Source organism: Pyxicephalus adspersus, chromosome 4, assembly GCF_032062135.1.
Source record: "Pyxicephalus adspersus chromosome 4, UCB_Pads_2.0, whole genome shotgun sequence".
Lineage (NCBI taxonomy): Eukaryota > Metazoa > Chordata > Amphibia > Anura > Pyxicephalidae > Pyxicephalus > Pyxicephalus adspersus.
In genome coordinates this window covers 13,653,602-13,660,632 of record NC_092861.1, presented here as the reverse complement: position 1 = coordinate 13,660,632, position 7,031 = coordinate 13,653,602, and positions in this window count along the sequence as shown.

The following is a 7,031-nucleotide window of genomic DNA, read 5'->3' as shown; positions in this document are numbered from 1 at the left end:
AGAGTGATCAGAAGGGGACAGTCATTGCATAGAGTGATCAGAAGGGGACAATCAATGGCACATGATCATGAATGGCAATGGACTGGGACTAACAATAATGGTGCCTATGAACAAGCAATATGTGGGCAATCAATAGGCAAAGATTATAATATGCAGCAACTATTACAGTCCTTAGTTTTGCTCCCCTGATTGTCATATGTTGGGGCTGTATGGGTAACGGTCAGAGCAGGAGGTGGGTGAATGTAGTACATATTGAGAGAAAGCAATGTATAGGACATGGTGGGGTCAGGACTGTGTGTTGGAATAATTCCCTACAAATTGCAATGGATGGTCATTTGTTGCTGTGTATTTAAAAGGCTTCTTATTCATGCATACATACAATGCTGTAACAAATGCTTGTGTGTAGGCCACAGTATGCAAAGCTTGCCTGTTTTCCAGTCTGGGTCTTTGCAGCACAGGGTCCTAGGTTCAAATATTGGCCAGGACACTATCCACATGGAATATGCAGGTTCTCCCTGTGTTTGGGTGGGTTTCCTCCAGCATTCCAAAAACATGCAGTTAGGTTAATCGGCTTCCCCAAAAAATTGACCTTAGACTATATTAAAGACATATGACTGCAGTCGGGACTTAGATTGTGGGCTTCTTTGAGGTACAGCGATAAAAGTCCATGTGGTCGAACAGAACCCAGAGGGCACTTAGACCTTACCCACCAGAGTGATCCAAAACCCTGTACAGATGTCAGATAACTGATGGTGAAATTGAAAAGGTAGAGGAGCAAATGGGACTTTGCTGTGCTTTTCTCCATAGGAAAGTGCAGCAGTTATCCTTGCTTGGACATTTAGGAGGAACTATGTGGGAAAAGCTGCAGACTGTAGATTTTTATCTGAGACAAGCACAACTGTTTGTCTCAGGTGAAAATATCTAGTGTGTATTTATATAGTCCAGCGATGCTTATACCCTGGTGACCCTGACTTTTCAAAGGTGACAACCCTCAAATACTGTATGGTATCTATGGAGGAGCAATGTTGTTGCTCTAGGATGGGACACCAAACCACTTCCTTTTCCCCATAACATTGTAGATGTTTTACAATCTGCAGAGACCTGGTGGCAGGAGCACAGACATAGGGTATAGAAAGTGATTTTGTACTTTCCTATGTCCTTCATTACTTTTTGCTTCAACTGCTGCTGCACTTTTGTTGTGGTTTTATACAAATTACAGTTTCTGTTGGTTACCAACCCCTCAACCTGTTTCTTATGGGTTATTTTTTAATGGGTAATAGATTGTTTTTTATAGATTGAGACAGTGATTTTTTTAATTTTATTAATGTTCAACAAGAAAAAATATGGCCAATTTTACACATCCTCATTTCCCTATTTAATGCTGTACATTTGAATTTTTAAACAGATATTGCTGTAATATTTTTCAGCATGGTGATGTGTTAAAAAAATATATGGGGTCTGTATATAGAATATAAATCATACTCCGCTTATAATAAGAAAAGTTACTGCTTTGTTTTCAGAGAGAAGCACCTGAAACAGAAACAGTCAGCGGGATGACAATGAAAGCTGAACACAGGATGGCCTTGAAGGCTGGTAAGGAACAGGACAATGACTAGGAATACATTACTACATGACTTTTTTTTTAAATCACTTATGAATCCTTTTCCGATTTTTTTCACTTATATACACATATATGAATTTTGTTTTTATTTAGGTATTGATGGTATTTTTTTGTTTTTTTTGCCAAGGTACAACTGTTTTGGTTTCATCCCTTTTTTGTTATTTCCTATAACATGTATTTTTCAGTATCATAGCTCCTTGATTACTCTATGATTTCTGTTTGGTGACGTTTATCTCACGTTTCCAAACATGTATATGACCCCTGCTGTGCCATTCTAAGAATAAATGTTACATATTTACAAATATATATAATATAAATATATATATATATATATATATATATTATATAAATATGTATTAGTTTATGATTGATTTTATTTTCATGCTAATTTGTCTCACCTGTGCTTAATAGGCTGCATTTATTTTTTTTTATTTTTAGTTTTTATTTGATATACTTCATTCATGTTGTTTCACTGTCAATATTATGTAGAACTCCTCAAATGATTTGTTCTTGTGTTATACGATTGTTCTCATCGTCCTGTGCTTTGTAGTTGTGTACTGGCGGATCTTGGCCCTATTGTATATGCAGCTTTCCCTATGCTCTGATTGTACCAATCACCTTTATTTCTTTGTTGTGCATGTTCCCTCACACACAATCACCTCTTGTTATTAGCACACTTCCACTTCTTGTCCAAACAGGTTGTCATTTAGCAGTAGAGCTTGATTACATACTCATTAACACACCTGATGGTGATGGAAGGAATTCCAGGATGACAAGCACAACTTAAAACCACATTCAATAGACATGCAAGGTCAAGCACTTATAGAAATTAACAGAAATTATGTTCTTGCCATACTTAGTTTTGTTCATAAAATACAGGATTGTAGGTCTGATTTATTTGGTTCCAAATTTAAAATGATACATTTTTGCAACATGCGGTTTATTACAATATACAGGCTTCCAGGGCATTTATGCAGGTTTTTCTCCCATGCAGACCTTGGCCTTTCATACATTTACTTCCTACAGTAAGCTCGGTAATGAAAGCACATTATTGTGGATTTCTTCTTAACACAAAGGCAATATCATCCAGTTGTATCCTGTGAGACTAGATTCTAGAGTGTTCTCAGAAGTTTTCCAGCCGACATGCCATGTCAACGTCCTGTTAAAAAACAATAGATTAAAAAAACAGCATTTTAAAACATTTGTTTTGTTGTTGCCAGCTAGATGCTCTGCCCCAGTTTTTGAATGTATTTTTAAAGTCTTACAGGTTGTCTCATACTCCGAAAATACCTGTTTCTGACATACATACTACCCAACAATTGCCAGTATTAGCTCCCTGTGTTGTTTTGTGAGTTTCATTTCCCAAGGGAGTAAAGGCTGCTTGCTCTGACTTGCAACCCAAATTGTATTGAAAGCCAGTCTTTTCAACATGATTGGATCTTTTTTGCCAATTGCATTTGTAGGACATTTGTTAAGGTTTCTCCTGCCTCTTTCCAAGCATGGTTGTCTGACCTAGGATGTAGGCACCATGACATGATCCTGGGAACCAAAAACATGCACTGGCTATTTGCATTAAAGCCCATTTGATCATTGGAAAAATGGTACTGCTTTCAGGTTCTAAAAAGATATTTCCTGCAATTAATAGCTACATGCAAACAATCCAGGTCATTCATATGTGCGCCCATGGCTAGCTATGTTTAACAGACTAACAGACCTCTTATATAGGACTGGATAAAAAAATGGAGCCTTCAGGGGAAACAGTGTCTGCCATTTATGAAAAGACATACACATACATACAACATGGCTACATCACAGGACTGAGTTTGGCCTTGGGATTTAAAATCAACAACTTGAGTGTTGCCCGATCTGGAATCTTCAATAGGTCATACAGGTTATAGCGTGGGGAGAAAGGGGGTGGCACTTGGCAGCCCTACACTGCCCATTCTTATAATGCTTCTCCACCTGTGCACCTTTGTACCTAGATGTCAAGGATCAGGGGTGTAGTTGTAAAAAAAGGTGGCACCGTATTTTGTGAACGTGCCCACCCCACTACACCCCTGCCTATGTGTCACTCAAAGAGGAATAAACATTCCCTAAAGTGACGTCATGAAACCAGAACCGGCCCACTCTCCCACCATCGCAGTTCTGAGCCTTAGATGGGAGAGGGGGTGAGTTGTGTTCAGAGAGACGACCCGCCCCCCACCCTGAACCTTCAGTCTGTACAGGGGGCATAGTCCGGGGGGGGGGATCGGCCAAAATCAAAAATCAAGGACCACCAAAGAATTATTTGCATGCATGCCCATTCCCAAAAACAATGAGGGCACTGCGTTCCCACCCGTGTCCACCCCACTACACCCCTGTCAAGGATGCTGAGATTTTAAAGGAAGGGTAGGCCCAACAAGTGTTAATAGTCAATGCCACTACAATAGCAGGACATAATAAATAGTAATAATACTATTAATAATAAATAGTGCAGGAAACATGGGGCCCTGTGTTGTTTTCATAGCGACAGCAGGCCTGTGTCTATATTATTATAGTTCTCCAAATAGAAAAACTCTGACTTAAATTTACATAGACAACTGCAATTTAGGGACTACAAACAAGCAATTGCTACAATATCATAGCTCCCAAATGTCCCTGTATTTGCCGGGACAGTACCCGTTTCTGGGAGCTGTCATGGAGAGCACTATGTACCAATGTACTCATTTCCCAGGGTAAGGAGGCAGATATATTGGGCCCCATAATAAAGGGGGCTTCCAGATTACAGATAACACCCACCCACAGACCTCCACAACACTGGACATGTTGTGTGAACGCCCAGTGTTGGTAAATGATGGTCTGGTTCCTCCAAAAGGATTCCTTTTAAAAAACAGATTCCTGAGGACTTTTTATAAATAGGAAAGGGGGCACACACAAAAATGGCGTTTTTTATACTTTAGCATGGTATGTGTATGGTGGCAATTGCTGGGGGAGAAGGACTCTTCCCCACACCTTACCCCTGTGTTGTGGGGTGTATAGGTGTGGGGGCTTATTTGGATTCCCCTTTAATAAGAAAGCCCCCAGACATGCTCCCCCACACCATGGGGAATGAATATAGGCATACATAATACTCCTCAGCCATTCCCTGAAAAGGTTAAAAAAATGTTTTGTAAGGCATTTAAGGGTGACAATTTAGATTCTTACAAAAGCTTTCTGCTGATTGATTCTCTGAATTTCAACTTCTAAAATAGAGTATTGTCATTTGCTGGAAGGTGAATTCTGTGTAATTTACACCTAATAAATGGGCTTGTATGTGAAGATCTACTCCCTTATTTCATTCATTTGCCTTTCTGCATTGTACCCAGTCTGTATGGCTCAGCAATGCTCGGAACAAATAATGAACAGGTAATTGATCTCTTCCTGGGGTTTGCTGAGGACAAACACAATGACTTTCCTCTGAACTGCTATAATAGTCAACTTGATGTGAAATAAATCAGGAAGTTCACAATGCCACCGTGTCACCGCTGCTTTCGATTTTACCAGTTTATATAGTTCACAATAGGCAGCGGATATCAAGACTTGGGACGCACACATGAAAATGATGTTCAGAAACATTCTCACAAATTACTACTTAGAAATACTCAGGCATCTGATACAGGAACTAAAGTTCCACAATAAAATATTGTGAGCAGACAGGATTTTATTGCACAGGTGATGTCCCTTCTGAAATAAATCATACTTACCTGCCTGTTCGCAATCTTCTTTTCCAACTACTCTAAGCCAAGCATGGCCATATGCTAGGTATCCCAGCTTCCCCGGGGCTTCCAGGACTCAACCAACTATTACACGCACAGCAATAAAAATGGTCAATGCCCACAAGAGGAACTGATGAAGATGGCGGCATCGTAGATAAGTCTAAAAATAAAAATTGCCATAAGGATAGTTAGGTTATATTATTGCAGTAAGGGCATAAATTGTCCCATCTGCAATAAAAAAACGGCCTGGTTGCACCTTTCTATTTTTTGCTTTTCGTTTTTAAAGCCCATCTCCAGACTAAAGCTAAATATTTCTCACCCTTCACACCCACCCCTCAGAATCTATCTCCTGGCATGCATCATTTCCCTTCATTGGAAGATATAGTCACCTAAATCTGCCATCCAGGTCTGTAGAGGGGGCAATCTCCATGGTCCACCACTAAAGAGACACCCCTGCTGACCGGTGACATGGCAGTGACATGAACAGGGACGCATCAAATATTTCCGGGCCCTATTTCAATAAACTTCTTGGGCCCTCCATGTCTAAAAGTTGCAGCACTGCAAAAGTAACTTTTATACGCCTTGTCCGTCCCCCCGATGGCAGCCCTCGATGTTGACAAAAGGTGAAGAATCTGACCTGGGGGGTCACATGGCTGCAGCTTTAGGTAAGTACTTTTTTTAATATACCTTTTTGTTTTTTAACCCTTTTTGTGCATCTCAGTGATAACGGACTCCTTTTCAGCCACTTCCTGACTACAATCAGTGTCAGCTTCTTGATAGTGAGAATAAAGAGTGGACTGTACCTGTGCAGTATGTGTCGGCACAGCTGTCACTATTGGAGCGCATATGTCAGGGCGACAACTCAGAAGCACAATCGGAAGACAGTTGTCAGTCCATAAGAAGAAGTTTGGAGCCTCCATAATAAGGTGCTACTTTCTGATTGGACAACCTGTACGCAGTCTTCTTTAGATTCATCAATGTTGTGTAATGTGAGGTCCTGTTTGAACAATTCAAACAATTGGCATCCAATCAGGAAGGCCCTTGTACTGCAGAACTCCCGGGGGATGTAAAGGAAAATGTGTGACCTGTCTTGTGCCCGGCCTCTCATTACCAGGACCCACTATAGATCCCATGCAAATATTGACTTTTTGATGATTATAGTTTGCATTGGAAGCCCCCATCTGCCTGCATTGTAGCTGGGTGACAGGTCACATCAGCGCTGTGAGCTTCTCATATGAGGTCTGATTTATTAAAGGTCTCCAAGCCTGGAAAAAATAGAAAACCTGGGTGATCCACAGAACCTTAAATAGATTTTATAAAACATCTTTGCCATTAGTTAGAAAATGTTTTAATCCTGAACCAGATCCATTCCAGGTTTGCTGGATTACCCAGGTTTTCCCATGATAGTCTATATTCTAGAATCTTGGAGTCCTTTATTAAATCAGGTCCATTTCACATTAGAATCTTAGAGCCCACCTCCTTTCCTGGTTGATGTATCTAGTATCACCTATTCTTTTCTACCCATCCTGCCCCTATTCATTGATTGGAATTTTGGTTTTTCAGAGTTCAGCATTATCATATTACCTGAGACTTCCTGAATGCAAATGCAGCTTGCTTAGGTATGCCCACTCCTCCACACTGATACTCACCTATTAGATTAGATGTTTGCATAATTC